The 21,451-nt window shown below is 44.0% G+C and overlaps 9 non-coding genes across 9 annotated transcripts; all 9 read left to right on the forward strand.

Moving 5' to 3' along the window:
• Nucleotides 1-866: 866 nt before the first annotated feature.
• Nucleotides 867-1,057, forward strand: LOC141202349 (U2 spliceosomal RNA). Its single transcript, XR_012273624.1, has one exon. It is a non-coding gene; the product is annotated as a U2 spliceosomal RNA (small nuclear RNA).
• A 1,118-nt stretch (nt 1,058-2,175) lies between these two features.
• LOC141201738 (U2 spliceosomal RNA) lies at nt 2,176-2,366 on the forward strand. The gene has a single exon (XR_012273037.1). It is a non-coding gene; the product is annotated as a U2 spliceosomal RNA (small nuclear RNA).
• Nucleotides 2,367-3,484: 1,118 nt separating this feature from the next.
• LOC141201750 (U2 spliceosomal RNA) lies at nt 3,485-3,675 on the forward strand. The gene has a single exon (XR_012273048.1). It is a non-coding gene; the product is annotated as a U2 spliceosomal RNA (small nuclear RNA).
• A 1,115-nt stretch (nt 3,676-4,790) lies between these two features.
• On the forward strand, nt 4,791-4,981 carry LOC141201761 (U2 spliceosomal RNA). The gene has a single exon (XR_012273059.1). It is a non-coding gene; the product is annotated as a U2 spliceosomal RNA (small nuclear RNA).
• Nucleotides 4,982-11,136: 6,155 nt separating this feature from the next.
• On the forward strand, nt 11,137-11,332 carry LOC141202620 (U2 spliceosomal RNA). Its single transcript, XR_012273853.1, has one exon. It is a non-coding gene; the product is annotated as a U2 spliceosomal RNA (small nuclear RNA).
• Nucleotides 11,333-12,447: 1,115 nt separating this feature from the next.
• On the forward strand, nt 12,448-12,638 carry LOC141201772 (U2 spliceosomal RNA). Its single transcript, XR_012273070.1, has one exon. It is a non-coding gene; the product is annotated as a U2 spliceosomal RNA (small nuclear RNA).
• Nucleotides 12,639-13,756: 1,118 nt separating this feature from the next.
• Nucleotides 13,757-13,947, forward strand: LOC141201784 (U2 spliceosomal RNA). Its single transcript, XR_012273081.1, has one exon. It is a non-coding gene; the product is annotated as a U2 spliceosomal RNA (small nuclear RNA).
• Nucleotides 13,948-15,062: 1,115 nt separating this feature from the next.
• On the forward strand, nt 15,063-15,253 carry LOC141201796 (U2 spliceosomal RNA). The gene has a single exon (XR_012273092.1). It is a non-coding gene; the product is annotated as a U2 spliceosomal RNA (small nuclear RNA).
• A 1,115-nt stretch (nt 15,254-16,368) lies between these two features.
• On the forward strand, nt 16,369-16,559 carry LOC141201807 (U2 spliceosomal RNA). Its single transcript, XR_012273103.1, has one exon. It is a non-coding gene; the product is annotated as a U2 spliceosomal RNA (small nuclear RNA).
• Nucleotides 16,560-21,451: the final 4,892 nt, after the last annotated feature.

The following is a 21,451-nucleotide window of genomic DNA, read 5'->3' on the forward strand; positions in this document are numbered from 1 at the left end:
ACAGACATATTAGGCAAGCATTTTGGAGCTTTCACCTAAATAACTACAGGTGGTGAGATAAGCTGCACAATATAATTGACCTTTCAGTATATTGTTGCACACACACCATCTATTTAGCAAATGCCCTTGTTATCAACAGCAGCCTTTTAAACTCACCTGAGCTAACAGGTATGTGCGCTGGTTACTCTGCTGCGCTTAAAATTTCTTTTTTGGTTTGCTACAATGCCTTTTCTGAAACGTTGTCTCCTTCTGCTGGAACACTGACTTCTTTCATTTAATGCCTGCAGACTATAAAAGAGAACCCAACCCAAAAAGTTTGGTTGATTAGTCTGTGGCATTCTGTTAAACTGTTGCTTATGGCGGTCTCTGTGAGCTTCTCAGCGACATTCAGCCAGCCAGGTATCCTGCCTGCAGTAGATGGAATGTGGCAATGGAACGCTGGCTGCGCGTGTCATAATAGGCTCTGAGCCTTTATATACCTGTGCACAGCAGCAGCCACCTTCAGTCTGCTGCTGGACAGCCAGCAGCAGCAGCAGCAGCAGGAGAGGTATGTAATCAGGAGCCCTCCTGCTAAGGGTAGACAGCTGCTCGTTCCACCCCACCCCCCGCCTTAATTGGTTCTCCTCCCTTCCAACGGTGTTGAGGCGAGTGGGAACAGCAGGGGGTGAAGGTGCTGTGTTTAAAGAGGTGGAGTTATGCAGATCTAAAACGCGTGGATTGCAGCAGCAGCAAGCCGAAAAGTGCAGGCATGTAAGGGATCTAGAGGTTGACAACATGTCTTCTTAACGGGAGTCCAGGAGCTCATCTCCACAAATGGACTTTTCAGGATCCTTGGGTGGCTCCGTAGTTTGAAACCAATTCTGGTTATCGCTTCTCGGCCTTTTGGCTAAGATCAAGTGTAGTATCTGTTCTTATCAGTTTAATATCTGATACGTCCCCTATCTGGGGACCATATATTAAATGGATTTTTAGAACAGGGAGATGGAAAAATAGCTTGCTCTGTCCACTCCACGCATTGACCTGGTATTGCAGTATCTCCAGGACCGGTGCACCCCTTCTTTAATGCAGTTTCTAAAATCAGAAAGAATTGAATTCAATGTTTTTTGTTCATTTTGCTTGTTTGTCGGATTTTGGGATGGACTCTTTGGCTTTGCTTTTCTTCTCCTCATTGGATTTTTCATGTTCAAAGTTGCAGAAGCCAGATTACAAGCTCATTTTGGTTCAACTTCAGCAACTGTGCATTGCATTGCCATGTAATGTGATGCAATGCTATCTTTCTAGCTCTCCCTTTTTACTTCCTTTTGGATAAACAGACATATTAGGCAAGCATTTTGGAGCTTTCACCTAAATAACTACAGGTGGTGAGATAAGCTGCACAATATAATTGACCTTTCAGTATATTGTTGCACACACACCATCTATTTAGCAAATGCCCTTGTTATCAACAGCAGCCTTTTAAACTCACCTGAGCTAACAGGTATGTGCGCTGGTTACTCTGCTGCGCTTAAAATTTCTTTTTTGGTTTGCTACAATGCCTTTTCTGAAACGTTGTCTCCTTCTGCTGGAACACTGACTTCTTTCATTTAATGCCTGCAGACTATAAAAGAGAACCCAACCCAAAAAGTTTGGTTGATTAGTCTGTGGCATTCTGTTAAACTGTTGCTTATGGCGGTCTCTGTGAGCTTCTCAGCGACATTCAGCCAGCCAGGTATCCTGCCTGCAGTAGATGGAATGTGGCAATGGAACGCTGGCTGCGCGTGTCATAATAGGCTCTGAGCCTTTATATACCTGTGCACAGCAGCAGCCACCTTCAGTCTGCTGCTGGACAGCCAGCAGCAGCAGCAGCAGCAGGAGAGGTATGTAATCAGGAGCCCTCCTGCTAAGGGTAGACAGCTGCTCGTTCCACCCCACCCGCCGCCTTAATTGGTTCTCCTCCCTTCCAACGGTGTTGAGGCGGGTGGGAACAGCAGGGGGTGAAGGTGCTGTGTTTAAAGAGGTGGAGTTATGCAGATCTAAAACGCGTGGATCGCAGCAGCAGCAAGCCGAAAAGTGCAGGCATGTAAGGGATCTAGAGGTTGACAACATGTCTTCTTAACGGGAGTCCAGGAGCTCATCTCCACAAATGGACTTTTCAGGATCCTTGGGTGGCTCCGTAGTTTGAAACCAATTCTGGTTATCGCTTCTCGGCCTTTTGGCTAAGATCAAGTGTAGTATCTGTTCTTATCAGTTTAATATCTGATACGTCCCCTATCTGGGGACCATATATTAAATGGATTTTTAGAACAGGGAGATGGAAAAAGAGCTTGCTCTGTCCACTCCACGCATTGACCTGGTATTGCAGTATCTCCAGGACCGGTGCACCCCTTCTTTAATGCAGTTTCTAAAATCAGAAAGAATTGAATTCAATGTTTTTTGTTCATTTTGCTTGTTTGTCGGATTTTGGGATGGACTCTTTGGCTTTGCTTTTCTTCTCCTCATTGGATTTTTCATGTTCAAAGTTGCAGAAGCCAGATTACAAGCTCATTTTGGTTCAACTTCAGCAACTGTGCATTGCATTGCCATGTAATGTGATGCAATGCTATCTTTCTAGCTCTCCCTTTTTACTTCCTTTTGGATAAACAGACATATTAGGCAAGCATTTTGGAGCTTTCACCTAAATAACTACAGGTGGTGAGATAAGCTGCACAATATAATTGACCTTTCAGTATATTGTTGCACACACACCATCTATTTAGCAAATGCCCTTGTTATCAACAGCAGCCTTTTAAACTCACCTGAGCTAACAGGTATGTGCGCTGGTTACTCTGCTGCGCTTAAAATTTCTTTTTTGGTTTGCTACAATGCCTTTTCTGAAACGTTGTCTCCTTCTGCTGGAACACTGACTTCTTTCATTTAATGCCTGCAGACTATAAAAGAGAACCCAACCCAAAAAGTTTGGTTGATTAGTCTGTGGCATTCTGTTAAACTGTTGCTTATGGCGGTCTCTGTGAGCTTCTCAGCGACATTCAGCCAGCCAGGTATCCTGCCTGCAGTAGATGGAATGTGGCAATGGAACGCTGGCTGCGCGTGTCATAATAGGCTCTGAGCCTTTATATACCTGTGCACAGCAGCAGCCACCTTCAGTCTGCTGCTGGACAGCCAGCAGCAGCAGCAGCAGCAGGAGAGGTATGTAATCAGGAGCCCTCCTGCTAAGGGTAGACAGCTGCTCGTTCCACCCCACCCGCCGCCTTAATTGGTTCTCCTCCCTTCCAACGGTGTTGAGGCGGGTGGGAACAGCAGGGGGTGAAGGTGCTGTGTTTAAAGAGGTGGAGTTATGCAGATCTAAAACGCGTGGATTGCAGCAGCAGCAAGCCGAAAAGTGCAGGCATGTAAGGGATCTAGAGGTTGACAACATGTCTTCTTAACGGGAGTCCAGGAGCTCATCTCCACAAATGGACTTTTCAGGATCCTTGGGTGGCTCCGTAGTTTGAAACCAATTCTGGTTATCGCTTCTCGGCCTTTTGGCTAAGATCAAGTGTAGTATCTGTTCTTATCAGTTTAATATCTGATACGTCCCCTATCTGGGGACCATATATTAAATGGATTTTTAGAACAGGGAGATGGAAAAAGAGCTTGCTCTGTCCACTCCACGCATTGACCTGGTATTGCAGTATCTCCAGGACCGGTGCACCCCTTCTTTAATGCAGTTTCTAAAATCAGAAAGAATTGAATTCAATGTTTTTTGTTCATTTTGCTTGTTTGTCGGATTTTGGGATGGACTCTTTGGCTTTGCTTTTCTTCTCCTCATTGGATTTTTCATGTTCAAAGTTGCAGAAGCCAGATTACAAGCTCATTTTGGTTCAACTTCAGCAACTGTGCATTGCATTGCCATGTAATGTGATGCAATGCTATCTTTCTAGCTCTCCCTTTTTACTTCCTTTTGGATAAACAGACATATTAGGCAAGCATTTTGGAGCTTTCACCTAAATAACTACAGGTGGTGAGATAAGCTGCACAATATAATTGACCTTTCAGTATATTGTTGCACACACACCATCTATTTAGCAAATGCCCTTGTTATCAACAGCAGCCTTTTAAACTCACCTGAGCTAACAGGTATGTGCGCTGGTTACTCTGCTGCGCTTAAAATTTCTTTTTTGGTTTGCTACAATGCCTTTTCTGAAACGTTGTCTCCTTCTGCTGGAACACTGACTTCTTTCATTTAATGCCTGCAGACTATAAAAGAGAACCCAACCCAAAAAGTTTGGTTGATTAGTCTGTGGCATTCTGTTAAACTGTTGCTTATGGCGGTCTCTGTGAGCTTCTCAGCGACATTCAGCCAGCCAGGTATCCTGCCTGCAGTAGATGGAATGTGGCAATGGAACGCTGGCTGCGCGTGTCATAATAGGCTCTGAGCCTTTATATACCTGTGCACAGCAGCAGCCACCTTCAGTCTGCTGCTGGACAGCCAGCAGCAGCAGCAGCAGGAGAGGTATGTAATCAGGAGCCCTCCTGCTAAGGGTAGACAGCTGCTCGTTCCACCCCACCCCCCGCCTTAATTGGTTCTCCTCCCTTCCAACGGTGTTGAGGCGGGTGGGAACAGCAGGGGGTGAAGGTGCTGTGTTTAAAGAGGTGGAGTTATGCAGATCTAAAACGCGTGGATTGCAGCAGCAGCAAGCCGAAAAGTGCAGGCATGTAAGGGATCTAGAGGTTGACAACATGTCTTCTTAACGGGAGTCCAGGAGCTCATCTCCACAAATGGACTTTTCAGGATCCTTGGGTGGCTCCGTAGTTTGAAACCAATTCTGGTTATCGCTTCTCGGCCTTTTGGCTAAGATCAAGTGTAGTATCTGTTCTTATCAGTTTAATATCTGATACGTCCCCTATCTGGGGACCATATATTAAATGGATTTTTAGAACAGGGAGATGGAAAAAGAGCTTGCTCTGTCCACTCCACGCATTGACCTGGTATTGCAGTATCTCCAGGACCGGTGCACCCCTTCTTTAATGCAGTTTCTAAAATCAGAAAGAATTGAATTCAATGTTTTTTGTTCATTTTGCTTGTTTGTCGGATTTTGGGATGGACTCTTTGGCTTTGCTTTTCTTCTCCTCATTGGATTTTTCATGTTCAAAGTTGCAGAAGCCAGATTACAAGCTCATTTTGGTTCAACTTCAGCAACTGTGCATTGCATTGCCATGTAATGTGATGCAATGCTATCTTTCTAGCTCTCCCTTTTTACTTCCTTTTGGATAAACAGACATATTAGGCAAGCATTTTGGAGCTTTCACCTAAATAACTACAGGTGGTGAGATAAGCTGCACAATATAATTGACCTTTCAGTATATTGTTGCACACACACCATCTATTTAGCAAATGCCCTTGTTATCAACAGCAGCCTTTTAAACTCACCTGAGCTAACAGGTATGTGCGCTGGTTACTCTGCTGCGCTTAAAATTTCTTTTTTGGTTTGCTACAATGCCTTTTCTGAAACGTTGTCTCCTTCTGCTGGAACACTGACTTCTTTCATTTAATGCCTGCAGACTATAAAAGAGAACCCAACCCAAAAAGTTTGGTTGATTAGTCTGTGGCATTCTGTTAAACTGTTGCTTATGGCAGTCTCTGTGAGCTTCTCAGCGACATTCAGCCAGCCAGGTATCCTGCCTGCAGTAGATGGAATGTGGCAATGGAACGCTGGCTGCGCGTGTCATAATAGGCTCTGAGCCTTTATATACCTGTGCACAGCAGCAGCCACCTTCAGTCTGCTGCTGGACAGCCAGCAGCAGCAGCAGCAGGAGAGGTATGTAATCAGGAGCCCTCCTGCTAAGGGTAGACAGCTGCTCGTTCCACCCCACCCCCCGCCTTAATTGGTTCTCCTCCCTTCCAACGGTGTTGAGGCGGGTGGGAACAGCAGGGGGTGAAGGTGCTGTGTTTAAAGAGGTGGAGTTATGCAGATCTAAAACGCGTGGATTGCAGCAGCAGCAAGCCGAAAAGTGCAGGCATGTAAGGGATCTAGAGGTTGACAACATGTCTTCTTAACGGGAGTCCAGGAGCTCATCTCCACAAATGGACTTTTCAGGATCCTTGGGTGGCTCCGTAGTTTGAAACCAATTCTGGTTATCGCTTCTCGGCCTTTTGGCTGCGATCGTATGACTGTACCTTGATTGGTGCGAGTCTCCTGGAGGAATCCGGACCCTTTTGTGGAGGATTTTCTGCTTTTTCCTGTGGTATTCCATACCGACAGAATCCAAGATGTCTTTTGTGAAGAACACCATCCGTTTGTCCGTGGATCCATCTGACCAGAACAAGAACAACGTGGTTTTCATTGTCCAAGACATCGTTGAAGGCAAAGCTGGAGCAAGACGTTCTGAGATCTTCAGTGTCAACGAATTTTCACGTCAAGGTAATTATGACGTTACCTTTATGGACCAGGATGTTTGCCTTAATGTCTTTGAATGGCTCCGTGGTCACTCTAGTGACCCCTGCTTGGAAGGAGTTAGATGGGAACCTTTGTTTGGTCTGCAAGAAAAGGAGGTGACTGTGACTGTCTATAACCCTTTTACAGACCCTGAGCTGCTGGAGTGCTTCCTCTCTCGCTACTGTGAATATGTGCGGAAGGGAGTGAAGCAAGTCAATTGTCTAGGAATCTTTAACTGTCAGTATAAATTCCGTGTGAAATTGAAAAGGGATCCTGACAGTGTGGGGGGCTTTAGACACCCTCCATCAAATTTTTCCGTTGCAGGCCATAGAGGTTTCCTCTTTTACCCAGGCCAGCCCATGTTTTGCCGTAGATGCTTTTCTTTCGGACATACCATGGTAACATGCCTTAAAGGGCAGTGTTGCCGAAATTGCAGAAAGGAGGGGCATATGGCCAACCAGTGTCCAGAGGCCAAGTCCTGTGATGTCTGTGGGAGTAGTGATCACATGTATAAGGACTGTCCTATGAGTGCACCTAGACGTTCTGATAAAGAACAGAAGGAGGAGGAGCTGGAGAGGAGGCAGATGGCAAGCGCACTGAAAGTGCTGGAAAGATTGGAGAGGGAGGAGAGAGAGGGAAGGAGGCGGGAAACTGGTAGAGCCTCTCCCTCTACGGCGCCAGAGGAGGTGTCCCTGAGACCATGTTCTTCTTCTGCTGAAGAAATGAGGAAGAAGCGGAGGGAAGAAAAGGAGTTCTGGAGGGAAGTGGCAAAGGTGGAGAAAAAGGCAGTGTCTGAGAGAATATCTAGGAAAGTGGTGGAGGCAGAGCTGCCTGAGATGATGACTTTTGGAGAGGCAATGGACGCAACAGGATGTGAAGTGCAAATCTCGGAACCCGACAGTCCTGAACACCCTTCGGGTCCTGAAAACATTGAAGATTTTTCTTCGGAGGATGATAGGGGCGCAAAGAAGAGTCGTAGGGAGGATGGTGGGGGCAGTGATGATGCAGATTTTAGTGAGCCTCAGAGGAAGATCAGAACTGCCAGAATGAGGAGTGTGGGTGGTGAAGCCAGCGGGTCGGAAACCAGCTGTTCTGTTCTGATGGCGGAGGAGGATAGTGGTGGTGCTGGATAGTGTCACCATATAATATTGTAAATGTTTTTTCTTTTTGTCCTCTTGTGAGCTTTGGTTTAGGCCAAAGGCTATTTCTTTGTGTAATTGGTGAAGGAGTAGAAGTATTATGGGATTTACCATAGTGTCCCAAAACGTAAGAGTGTTTAAAAGTAAAGTAAGAAGAGCTGCTATTTTTGAGTTTTTAGCTATGCAAAATGCATCTATTTTTTGTTTACAAGAATGTGGGGTAGTGGATGGTGTGAAAGGGGATGAATGGTCTTATGGAGCGTCTGTGTGGTCGGGGAGTGCATGTAATAAGAATGATGGTGTGGGTATTTTGGTTAAAGGAAGGGAGGTTGTTTTGAGTGATTATTTGGTTATTGAGGTGGGGAGATGTATCCTTGCTAATTTTGTATACAAGAATGTAAAGTTTTGTGTTATTAATGTTTATGCGCCAGTTGAAAAAAATGAGCGCAAAAATTTATTTGAAAAAATTAAGCTTTTTGTTCCAGGAAGAATACCTGTGGTAATTGTGGGTGATATGAACTGTGATGTGGGGAGAGTGAATGTGGATGTGTCTGGGAAAGCATTATTGGAGTTAGTGAATGATTTTGGGTTGTGTGATATGCAGCGCGTGTGTAACATGAATCCTTTGTTGAACACTTTCTTTTCTGAGAGTGGTAGGGTACAATCCAGATTGGATTATTGTTTTATTTCTAAAAATATGGTTTCTGTTAATTATAGGCAGGAAAACGTTCTTTTTTCAGATCATGTGTGTATGTTGTGTGAGTTGGATATAAAAGTTGATGGAGTGTTTGGGAGAGGATTGTGGAAGTTAAATATTAAACTGTTAGAGAATGAAGATGTGAGAAAGGAGTATGAAAGGCGGTATGAAGAATGGTGTAAGCATAAAAATGAGTTTGGGAATGTTTGTGAGTGGTGGGACTGGGTGAAGAAACAAACAAAAATGTTCTTTAAAAATTTAGGATACAAGTATGCAGCAATTAAAAGAGAGAGTTTTGTTAAACTGAACGCGCGGTTGAGCGTTTTGTATAAGTTAAGGGAAGGAGGAGTTGAGGTGGAGGAGGATATTTTAGAGGTAAAAAAGGAGATTAGTGAGTTTTTGTTGGAGAGAGGGAGAAGCATAGTGTTTAGGGCAAAGATTGATAAGATGGAGCAGGATGAGAAATGTTCTCGGTTTTTCTTTAAAAAAGTTTTTGGAAAGAAACAGAGTATGAGCGTGGTGTATGGAGCAGATGGAAGTGAGGTGAGTGGAGAGGATATGTGTGAAGAGGTGGCTAAGTTTTATGAGGATCTGTATGCAGTGAAACAGAGGGATGAATGTTTGGAGAATGATGTTTTGAGTGTGTTAGAGAGTAAGTTGAGTGAAGCAGAAAGAGAGAGAGTGATGGGTGAGGTGACTGGTGATGAGGTATGGAAGGTTATGTGTAGTATGGCTTTGAATAAGACGCCGGGGGAGGATGGCCTCCCAGTAGAATTTTATCGTGTGATGTGGGGTGTGATTGGTAAGGACTTTGTGGATGTATGTAAGTATATGTGGGGAAACATGGAGGTGACTGAGAGTATGCGTGCAGGTATGGTTGTGTTGATTCCTAAGAAAGGGGATTTGAAAAGTCTGAGGAATTGGAGGCCAATAACTTTACTTAATTGTGATTATAAAATCTATGCAAAACTTATGGCTAATAGGATGCGTGATGTGATAGAGAGTGTGATTGGGGATGAGCAGTGTTGTACGGTACCTGGGAGGCGGATTCATGAGTGTGTGTGTATGTTAAGAGATTGTCTATGGGATTGCATGGGTCGTAAGAAGAGTGTATTTTTGTTAAGTTTGGATTTTGAAAAGGCTTATGATAGGTTGTCGCATGGTTTTTTGTTCAGAGTGTTGTTAAAAATGGGTTTTCCGGCTGATTTTGTTGGGCAAGTGAGAAGTTTGTATGCGGGTGTTTATAGCTGTGTTTTAATGAATGGGTATGTGGGTAGGAAAGTGAATGTGTTTTCGGGTGTGCGACAGGGGTGTCCTTTGTCCCCTGTAGCATTTATTTGTGCAATTGAGCCATTGTTGTGTATGCTGAGGAAAGATAAGGTAATTCGTGGTGTGCAAGTGCCGGGAGGTGGAGGAAAAGAATGGAAGGTGAGTGGTTATATGGATGACGTGTGTGTATTATGTGATTCTGAATGTTCGGTGAGGCGGGTGAAGTTGTTAGTGTCTATTTTTTGTGGTGCATCTGCGTTTAAAGTGAATTGGGAAAAGAGTGAGTGTAAGGGTTTTGGAGGCGGAAGTTTAAGTAGGGATGTAGGTGTGAATGTAGTGAATGGACCTATTAAAGTGTTGGGTGTGAAGTTTTCAGAGAGTTTGGATGGGAAAGAAAGTTGGGATGATGCGAAAGGAAAAGTTGAGCAGAAGTTGAATTTTTGGAAATTGAGGAGTTTATCCTTTTTTGGGAAGATTTTAATTGTTAAGAGTGTGGTGTTGCCAATATTTTTATATATTGCGGTAGTATTTCCACCAGGATATATGTGTATGAGAAGCTTGAATAGAATTTTATTTGTTTTTTTGTGGAACTCGAAAATGGAGAGAGCTAGGAGAGAAATTTTGGTTAAAAGAGTGGAAAAAGGTGGTTTGGGTTTTCCGAATTTGGACGTGTTTTTTGGTGTGAATATCGTTGTGTTTGTTTTGAAAGTGATTAGGGCGGATGGAAAGTTTTCATCTATGTGTAGGTATTTATTTGGAGCGTATTTGTTTCGTTTAAAGTGGCGAGAAAGGGATTTGCGATGTCCGATTGCTTTTGAGGTGCCTGTATGGTATGTGTGGGTTTATAAGTTTTTGGTGAGGTATGAACTGTGTGATGCAGATGTGAGATTGCTGGAGAATAAGAAGGCTGTGTATAGGATGATTGAATGTAGAGAGGTAGAATGTGGAATAAATATGGTTAGGGGTGGTGATGTGCAGAAGGTTTGGAAGAAAGTGCGGATGAGTGGTATGACCAACAAACAGAGTGAAGTTGTGTGGCAGTCTTTACATGGAGTATTACCTGTGAGAGAGTTTCAGAGGAATAGAGGTTTGGTGAGGAGTGAAATGTGTCCAAGAAATGGCTGTGGTGGAAGGGAAAGTGTGTTGCATGTTTTTTGGAATTGCCAGTATGCTAGAGATGTGATTGGGAGAATGGGGCCTTTGTGTAAAGAATTGTGTGGTGTGAATTTGTTGTCTTTTGAGTTGTTTATGTTTGGTTTGGGAATATGTGATGGGACGAAGGAAAGAGTCTTGTGGTTGATGCTTGCATGTATAAAGGAAGTGTTATGGGATGTGAGGAATGTGTATGTGTTTAAAAGGAAGGAAATTGCTGTAAAGGATAGTGTGAAGGTGATTTTGGGGAAGATGTATGTGTGTTTCCTATGGGACAAAAAGAGGAGAGGGGAAGTGGATGCAGAGGGAATATGGAAAGTTAAAAAGTGGAGATATATTGTTAGTACTTCTTGATTTTTGTTATTGTTGTTTTGAAATATGAAATAAATATTTCCGATGATGATGGGGACAGCAAATTGCGTATTGGATTTGACGCAGCTGTTTTGATGGAATTTTCCTTTGTCTGGTTTCCATAGACTGTGGAATTTCCTCGTCTGAGGAGAAAAAAAAAAAAAAAAAAAAAAAAATCTGTTCTTATCAGTTTAATATCTGATACGTCCCCTATCTGGGGACCATATATTAAATGGATTTTTAGAACAGGGAGATGGAAAAAGAGCTTGCTCTGTCCACTCCACGCATTGACCTGGTATTGCAGTATCTCCAGGACCGGTGCACCCCTTCTTTAATGCAGTTTCTAAAATCAGAAAGAATTGAATTCAATGTTTTTTGTTCATTTTGCTTGTTTGTCGGATTTTGGGATGGACTCTTTGGCTTTGCTTTTCTTCTCCTCATTGGATTTTTCATGTTCAAAGTTGCAGAAGCCAGATTACAAGCTCATTTTGGTTCAACTTCAGCAACTGTGCATTGCATTGCCATGTAATGTGATGCAATGCTATCTTTCTAGCTCTCCCTTTTTACTTCCTTTTGGATAAACAGACATATTAGGCAAGCATTTTGGAGCTTTCACCTAAATAACTACAGGTGGTGAGATAAGCTGCACAATATAATTGACCTTTCAGTATATTGTTGCACACACACCATCTATTTAGCAAATGCCCTTGTTATCAACAGCAGCCTTTTAAACTCACCTGAGCTAACAGGTATGTGCGCTGGTTACTCTGCTGCGCTTAAAATTTCTTTTTTGGTTTGCTACAATGCCTTTTCTGAAACGTTGTCTCCTTCTGCTGGAACACTGACTTCTTTCATTTAATGCCTGCAGACTATAAAAGAGAACCCAACCCAAAAAGTTTGGTTGATTAGTCTGTGGCATTCTGTTAAACTGTTGCTTATGGCGGTCTCTGTGAGCTTCTCAGCGACATTCAGCCAGCCAGGTATCCTGCCTGCAGTAGATGGAATGTGGCAATGGAACGCTGGCTGCGCGTGTCATAATAGGCTCTGAGCCTTTATATACCTGTGCACAGCAGCAGCCACCTTCAGTCTGCTGCTGGACAGCCAGCAGCAGCAGCAGCAGGAGAGGTATGTAATCAGGAGCCCTCCTGCTAAGGGTAGACAGCTGCTCGTTCCACCCCACCCCCCGCCTTAATTGGTTCTCCTCCCTTCCAACGGTGTTGAGGCGGGTGGGAACAGCAGGGGGTGAAGGTGCTGTGTTTAAAGAGGTGGAGTTATGCAGATCTAAAACGCGTGGATTGCAGCAGCAGCAAGCCGAAAAGTGCAGGCATGTAAGGGATCTAGAGGTTGACAACATGTCTTCTTAACGGGAGTCCAGGAGCTCATCTCCACAAATGGACTTTTCAGGATCCTTGGGTGGCTCCGTAGTTTGAAACCAATTCTGGTTATCGCTTCTCGGCCTTTTGGCTAAGATCAAGTGTAGTATCTGTTCTTATCAGTTTAATATCTGATACGTCCCCTATCTGGGGACCATATATTAAATGGATTTTTAGAACAGGGAGATGGAAAAAGAGCTTGCTCTGTCCACTCCACGCATTGACCTGGTATTGCAGTATCTCCAGGACCGGTGCACCCCTTCTTTAATGCAGTTTCTAAAATCAGAAAGAATTGAATTCAATGTTTTTTGTTCATTTTGCTTGTTTGTCGGATTTTGGGATGGACTCTTTGGCTTTGCTTTTCTTCTCCTCATTGGATTTTTCATGTTCAAAGTTGCAGAAGCCAGATTACAAGCTCATTTTGGTTCAACTTCAGCAACTGTGCATTGCATTGCCATGTAATGTGATGCAATGCTATCTTTCTAGCTCTCCCTTTTTACTTCCTTTTGGATAAACAGACATATTAGGCAAGCATTTTGGAGCTTTCACCTAAATAACTACAGGTGGTGAGATAAGCTGCACAATATAATTGACCTTTCAGTATATTGTTGCACACACACCATCTATTTAGCAAATGCCCTTGTTATCAACAGCAGCCTTTTAAACTCACCTGAGCTAACAGGTATGTGCGCTGGTTACTCTGCTGCGCTTAAAATTTCTTTTTTGGTTTGCTACAATGCCTTTTCTGAAACGTTGTCTCCTTCTGCTGGAACACTGACTTCTTTCATTTAATGCCTGCAGACTATAAAAGAGAACCCAACCCAAAAAGTTTGGTTGATTAGTCTGTGGCATTCTGTTAAACTGTTGCTTATGGCGGTCTCTGTGAGCTTCTCAGCGACATTCAGCCAGCCAGGTATCCTGCCTGCAGTAGATGGAATGTGGCAATGGAACGCTGGCTGCGCGTGTCATAATAGGCTCTGAGCCTTTATATACCTGTGCACAGCAGCAGCCACCTTCAGTCTGCTGCTAGACAGCCAGCAGCAGCAGCAGCAGCAGGAGAGGTATGTAATCAGGAGCCCTCCTGCTAAGGGTAGACAGCTGCTCGTTCCACCCCACCCCCCGCCTTAATTGGTTCTCCTCCCTTCCAACGGTGTTGAGGCGGGTGGGAACAGCAGGGGGTGAAGGTGCTGTGTTTAAAGAGGTGGAGTTATGCAGATCTAAAACGCGTGGATTGCAGCAGCAGCAAGCCGAAAAGTGCAGGCATGTAAGGGATCTAGAGGTTGACAACATGTCTTCTTAACGGGAGTCCAGGAGCTCATCTCCACAAATGGACTTTTCAGGATCCTTGGGTGGCTCCGTAGTTTGAAACCAATTCTGGTTATCGCTTCTCGGCCTTTTGGCTAAGATCAAGTGTAGTATCTGTTCTTATCAGTTTAATATCTGATACGTCCCCTATCTGGGGACCATATATTAAATGGATTTTTAGAACAGGGAGATGGAAAAAGAGCTTGCTCTGTCCACTCCACGCATTGACCTGGTATTGCAGTATCTCCAGGACCGGTGCACCCCTTCTTTAATGCAGTTTCTAAAATCAGAAAGAATTGAATTCAATGTTTTTTGTTCATTTTGCTTGTTTGTCGGATTTTGGGATGGACTCTTTGGCTTTGCTTTTCTTCTCCTCATTGGATTTTTCATGTTCAAAGTTGCAGAAGCCAGATTACAAGCTCATTTTGGTTCAACTTCAGCAACTGTGCATTGCATTGCCATGTAATGTGATGCAATGCTATCTTTCTAGCTCTCCCTTTTTACTTCCTTTTGGATAAACAGACATATTAGGCAAGCATTTTGGAGCTTTCACCTAAATAACTACAGGTGGTGAGATAAGCTGCACAATATAATTGACCTTTCAGTATATTGTTGCACACACACCATCTATTTAGCAAATGCCCTTGTTATCAACAGCAGCCTTTTAAACTCACCTGAGCTAACAGGTATGTGCGCTGGTTACTCTGCTGCGCTTAAAATTTCTTTTTTGGTTTGCTACAATGCCTTTTCTGAAACGTTGTCTCCTTCTGCTGGAACACTGACTTCTTTCATTTAATGCCTGCAGACTATAAAAGAGAACCCAACCCAAAAAGTTTGGTTGATTAGTCTGTGGCATTCTGTTAAACTGTTGCTTATGGCGGTCTCTGTGAGCTTCTCAGCGACATTCAGCCAGCCAGGTATCCTGCCTGCAGTAGATGGAATGTGGCAATGGAACGCTGGCTGCGCGTGTCATAATAGGCTCTGAGCCTTTATATACCTGTGCACAGCAGCAGCCACCTTCAGTCTGCTGCTGGACAGCCAGCAGCAGCAGCAGCAGGAGAGGTATGTAATCAGGAGCCCTCCTGCTAAGGGTAGACAGCTGCTCGTTCCACCCCACCCCCCGCCTTAATTGGTTCTCCTCCCTTCCAACGGTGTTGAGGCGGGTGGGAACAGCAGGGGGTGAAGGTGCTGTGTTTAAAGAGGTGGAGTTATGCAGATCTAAAACGCGTGGATTGCAGCAGCAGCAAGCCGAAAAGTGCAGGCGTGTAAGGGATCTAGAGGTTGACAACATGTCTTCTTAACGGGAGTCCAGGAGCTCATCTCCACAAATGGACTTTTCAGGATCCTTGGGTGGCTCCGTAGTTTGAAACCAATTCTGGTTATCGCTTCTCGGCCTTTTGGCTAAGATCAAGTGTAGTATCTGTTCTTATCAGTTTAATATCTGATACGTCCCCTATCTGGGGACCATATATTAAATGGATTTTTAGAACAGGGAGATGGAAAAAGAGCTTGCTCTGTCCACTCCACGCATTGACCTGGTATTGCAGTATCTCCAGGACCGGTGCACCCCTTCTTTAATGCAGTTTCTAAAATCAGAAAGAATTGAATTCAATGTTTTTTGTTCATTTTGCTTGTTTGTCGGATTTTGGGATGGACTCTTTGGCTTTGCTTTTCTTCTCCTCATTGGATTTTTCATGTTCAAAGTTGCAGAAGCCAGATTACAAGCTCATTTTGGTTCAACTTCAGCAACTGTGCATTGCATTGCCATGTAATGTGATGCAATGCTATCTTTCTAGCTCTCCCTTTTTACTTCCTTTTGGATAAACAGACATATTAGGCAAGCATTTTGGAGCTTTCACCTAAATAACTACAGGTGGTGAGATAAGCTGCACAATATAATTGACCTTTCAGTATTTTGTTGCACACACACCATCTATTTAGCAAATGCCCTTGTTATCAACAGCAGCCTTTTAAACTCACCTGAGCTAACAGGTATGTGCGCTGGTTACTCTGCTGCGCTTAAAATTTCTTTTTTGGTTTGCTACAATGCCTTTTCTGAAACGTTGTCTCCTTCTGCTGGAACACTGACTTCTTTCATTTAATGCCTGCAGACTATAAAAGAGAACCCAACCCAAAAAGTTTGGTTGATTAGTCTGTGGCATTCTGTTAAACTGTTGCTTATGGCGGTCTCTGTGAGCTTCTCAGCGACATTCAGCCAGCCAGGTATCCTGCCTGCAGTAGATGGAATGTGGCAATGGAACGCTGGCTGCGCGTGTCATAATAGGCTCTGAGCCTTTATATACCTGTGCACAGCAGCAGCCACCTTCAGTCTGCTGCTGGACAGCCAGCAGCAGCAGCAGCAGGAGAGGTATGTAATCAGGAGCCCTCCTGCTAAGGGTAGACAGCTGCTCGTTCCACCCCACCCCCCGCCTTAATTGGTTCTCCTCCCTTCCAACGGTGTTGAGGCGGGTGGGAACAGCAGGGGGTGAAGGTGCTGTGTTTAAAGAGGTGGAGTTATGCAGATCTAAAACGCGTGGATTGCAGCAGCAGCAAGCCGAAAAGTGCAGGCATGTAAGGGATCTAGAGGTTGACAACATGTCTTCTTAACGGGAGTCCAGGAGCTCATCTCCACAAATGGACTTTTCAGGATCCTTGGGTGGCTCCGTAGTTTGAAACCAATTCTGGTTATCGCTTCTCGGCCTTTTGGCTAAGATCAAGTGTAGTATCTGTTCTTATCAGTTTAATATCTGATACGTCCCCTATCTGGGGACCATATATTAAATGGATTTTTAGAACAGGGAGATGGAAAAAGAGCTTGCTCTGTCCACTCCACGCATTGACCTGGTATTGCAGTATCTCCAGGACCGGTGCACCCCTTCTTTAATGCAGTTTCTAAAATCAGAAAGAATTGAATTCAATGTTTTTTGTTCATTTTGCTTGTTTGTCGGATTTGGGGATGGACTCTTTGGCTTTGCTTTTCTTCTCCTCATTGGATTTTTCATGTTCAAAGTTGCAGAAGCCAGATTACAAGCTCATTTTGGTTCAACTTCAGCAACTGTGCATTGCATTGCCATGTAATGTGATGCAATGCTATCTTTCTAGCTCTCCCTTTTTACTTCCTTTTGGATAAACAGACATATTAGGCAAGCATTTTGGAGCTTTCACCTAAATAACTACAGGTGGTGAGATAAGCTGCACAATATAATTGACCTTTCAGTATATTGTTGCACACACACCATCTATTTAGCAAATGCCCTTGTTATCAACAGCAGCCTTTTAAACTCACCTGAGCTAACAGGTATGTGCGCTGGTTACTCTGCTGCGCTTAAAATTTCTTTTTTGGTTTGCTACAATGCCTTTTCTGAAACGTTGTCTCCTTCTGCTGGAACACTGACTTCTTTCATTTAATGCCTGCAGACTATAAAAGAGAACCCAACCCAAAAAGTTTGGTTGATTAGTCTGTGGCATTCTGTTAAACTGTTGCTTATGGCGGTCTCTGTGAGCTTCTCAGCGACATTCAGCCAGCCAGGTATCCTGCCTGCAGTAGATGGAATGTGGCAATGGAACGCTGGCTGCGCGTGTCATAATAGGCTCTGAGCCTTTATATACCTGTGCACAGCAGCAGCCACCTTCAGTCTGCTGCTGGACAGCCAGCAGCAGCAGCAGCAGGAGAGGTATGTAATCAGGAGCCCTCCTGCTAAGGGTAGACAGCTGCTCGTTCCACCCCACCCCCCGCCTTAATTGGTTCTCCTCCCTTCCAACGGTGTTGAGGCGGGTGGGAACAGCAGGGGGTGAAGGTGCTGTGTTTAAAGAGGTGGAGTTATGCAGATCTAAAACGCGTGGATTGCAGCAGCAGCAAGCCGAAAAGTGCAGGCATGTAAGGGATCTAGAGGTTGACAACATGTCTTCTTAACGGGAGTCCAGGAGCTCATCTCCACAAATGGACTTTTCAGGATCCTTGGGTGGCTCCGTAGTTTGAAACCAATTCTGGTTATCGCTTCTCGGCCTTTTGGCAAGATCAGTGGTGGTTTTCTGCTGCTGGTGTTGTTTGGAGGGCAGTTGTGACTGGGGTTCCCCCTTGTGGGGCCCTAGTGTGCGATTGAGCGGCGATTGTGTTTATCTGCTGTAAAAATGGTGGAGAAAACACGTGGATTAGAGGACTCGGTCTGTCTGAAGGTGGCTGCAGGTCATGAAGGAGAAATCGGTTTGGACCAAGTTTGCGTTGATGTCTTGAAGAACATTAATGGCTTGAAGGTAACGGATGTATTGGCACTGCAGGATTTTCAGAAACAAGGAATTTATGATATCACTTTTGTTTCTTTGAGTATTTGCCAGAGAGTCTACATGGAGTTGGTACGAATGAAGGAAGAAAAGGAATTGAAATGCCTAGAGTTTATTGCACTGGAACCTCTGTTCCAGCAGACATATAAGTATGTGGTTGTGCACATGTATAACCCTAAAGTTCCGGATGAGACTGTTTCCAATTTTTTAGCTCGGTATTGTAGTGAGGTTAAATTTTTGGGAAGAATGAAGAACAAATACAATTATCTAAATGGCAAGAGGAGATATGTTGTAAAACTGAGACCGGATGATAGAGCTATTGGGGGTGCCAAGAGCATTCCTGGACAGTTTTCTATCGGAGGAGAAAGGGGATTTTGTTTTTATAATGGACAGATGGAATATTGTAGGAAGTGTCATGAGTTTGGACATGTTCAGAAAGATTGTCCAGTGCAAGGTGATGTTTGTAGAGGTTGTGGGAAATCTGGGCATGTTGCAAGTGGTTGCCCAATGAATAAGGTGTGTGATTTGTGTGGACATGCAGATCACCTTGCAAGGAAATGTAGATTGTGGGCTCAGATTCCTAGGTCACAGGTGGACGCTGAAGAGAGGCAGAAGAAGACTCGGCAGGAAAGTGGGGAGGAGGGCGAAGGCTCAGACTCAGAGGGGGAAAGCCAAAAACAAGATGGTGGTAGGGGAAGAGACCATGCGGTGCCCAAGATGGAGGAAAAGGGGCGGAGCCAGAAGAAAGTTGGTTTGAGGGAGGGGCTGGAAGTAATAAACAAAGTAGCTGATGTGCATGGCCCGGGTGATGGGATGGATTTGTCTAATATGGCGGAGTCAGTGAATCCTGTTTTGGGAAGAGATGGGGGTGAGGAAATGGAGGTTTTGGAGGAGGAGGATTCTGATTCGGATGGAACTATAACCCCTCAGCAGCGTGATAGGGTTAACAGTGATTGGAGTGAAAATGAGGAGGAAGATGATGGCAAGGAGGAGAGTTATGCCTCCGTGATTAAAAGAAGTAAGGTGGAGGGGTGTTGGTCTGGGGGGCAGGAAGATCCAGTCTCCCTAAGACCAGGTTATTCTAACAGGGACTCGAGTTCTGAGTCGCCTGATATACGTAGAAAAGTGGGTGGCAGGAGTGGGTTTTCTCCTGGTTCATGATGGATCGGGTATGGTGGAGATTTTTTCCTGTTGTTATGATGGCGTTGTGTGTTGCTTCTCTGAATGTACGAGGGATTGGTTCTGCTTGTAGGAGAGCAGGGATACTGGAGTACATTGAGAGTGTGAATGCAGATATTGTCTGTCTGCAGGAATGTGTAATTAAATCTGCCCCGCATGAGAGTGAGTGGAATAAGGGGCAATCTTTTTGGTCCCCATGCTCAGAAAACAGGAATGAAGGGGTGGGCATTTTACTGTGTAATTCCAGTCTAAAGGTTTTAGAGTTTAAAGTAATCATACCTGGGAGATGTTTGTTTTTATTAGTGGATTTTTTAGGTCAGCGGGTACGGGTTTTTAATGTTTATGCCCCTGCTGATAAACAAGCAAGAGTTGGGTCTTTGGAGTCTCTAAAGTTGTTTTTACCAGGCAGAGACTTCACTATAGTGGCTGGAGATTTTAATTGTGTCAGATCCGCAAAAGATCGTAAGAGCTCTACGGAAGGTAGGACTGATGTTACGTCTAATATTTTAAATCAGATTGTGCAGGATTTACGCTACACGGATGCTGGTCTGATGGTTGGGCCAAGTGATAAGTTCACATACATATCAGACAGTGGACGTAGTGTTTCCCGAATTGACTATGTTTTTATGTCTGAAGGGATTAAGGTGGCCAAGTGCAACCACGTGATGACGACTTTTTCTGACCACAAGATGATAGTGGTAGATCTGTGTATAGCTGAGTCCCTGGCTTTTGGAAAGGGACTCTGGAAGCTGAACGTAAGCCTGCTGGAAGAGGAGAGTGTTAAGGTTGGTTTTAATAAAGTGTTTTTGTCTTGTGTGTCTGAACAGCACCTTTTTAAAGATTTGCTAGAGTGGTGGGACTGGGCTAAGGAGAAATTTGCATGTTATTTTAAAGGGGTGTGTTTTAGGAGAGCGAAAGCCAAAAGGGATCATGATGCTGCTGTTATTTCAAAATTGGAAGTACTCCATAAGTTTAAGAGAGCGGGGATGGAGGTGGATAAAGAGATTGCAGATTTGAAGGACGAACTGAAGAAGATACTTATTGAAAAAGGGAAGACTATTATGTTTAAGGCAAAAATAAAGCACATGGAGGAAAATGAGCAATGTTCGAGATACTTTTTTAAAAAATGTTTTAAACCTAAAGGGGTTTTTAAGTTTGTTTTTTCTCCTGCAGGGGAGGTATCTGGGGATGAGATGATTGGCAGTATTCTTTCCTTTTATGAAACACTCTTCTCTAACGATAGTAGAGCCAGTGATGCGGAAATTAATGATTATTGCAAAGTATTAACTAATAATATTCCTGAGGAGAAAATTGGGTTTTTAAGTGAGGAGGTTGGGAAAGATGAAATTAGACGGGCAGTGGATGGCTTGGCGAAAGGCAAGACGCCAGGCTGTGATGGTCTTCCTGCTGAATTTTATGTTAGATTTTGGGATATTATAGGTGTGGAGTTTTCCCGGGTGGTGCAATATGGTTTTACTCATGGGATTTTATCGGTTTCTATGCGTAGGGGGATTGTTACGCTGATTCATAAGAAAGGGGACATGAGGGATATTAAAAATTGGAGGCCCATAACATTGTTAAACAGTGATTACAAAATTATTTCTAAAATTGTGGCTGGTAGACTGGCAGATGTGATAGGTGATATGGTGGGGGAGTATCAGGCATGTGCAGTGCCTGGTAGGAAAATTTCAGATAATTTGCTGCTTCTAAGAGACTTAATTTATCAGGCTAATTTGAATAAGAATGCTCTTTTGTTACAGTCGGTGGACCTGGAGAAAGCCTTTGATAAAATATCACATAGATTTTTGTTCTCTGCTTTAAGTCACCTTGGTGTTCCGGATAAATTATTGATGGTCATTAAGAGTTTTTATTGTGGGGTCAGTAGCCAGATTTTAGTTAATGGGCATGTGAGTTCCAGTTTTAATATTTTATCGGGAGTTAGGCAGGGTTGTCCCCTGTCACCAATTCTTTTTATCTGTGTGGTGGAGGCCCTTTTAAAAAGTGTGCAAGTTGACAAGTGTGTGGCTGGTGTTTTTATTCCTGGGGGATCCGGGGGTCCAGTCAAGTCTTTAAGTTATATGGATGATATTGTTTTTACTTGTGGTTCACAGGCGGATCTCAATAGAGTGAATTTGCACGTAAGGATTTTTTGTTGTGTGGCTGGTATGGCGGTGAATTGGGGAAAGTGCCAGCTTTGTAACTTTGGGAGGCAGGTTGAGGTTAACGTGGCAGGAGTGGAGAGTAGGGAGGAATTGAGGTTCTTGGTGTCATCTTTGAGAAGGAACTGAAAGGGAAAAGCAGCCTGAAGAT

This window comes from Phyllobates terribilis, unplaced genomic scaffold (genome assembly GCF_046119375.1).
Source record: "Phyllobates terribilis strain yellow unplaced genomic scaffold, ASM4611937v1 Scaffold_123__1_contigs__length_5148117, whole genome shotgun sequence".
Classification (NCBI taxonomy): Eukaryota; Metazoa; Chordata; class Amphibia; order Anura; family Dendrobatidae; genus Phyllobates; species Phyllobates terribilis.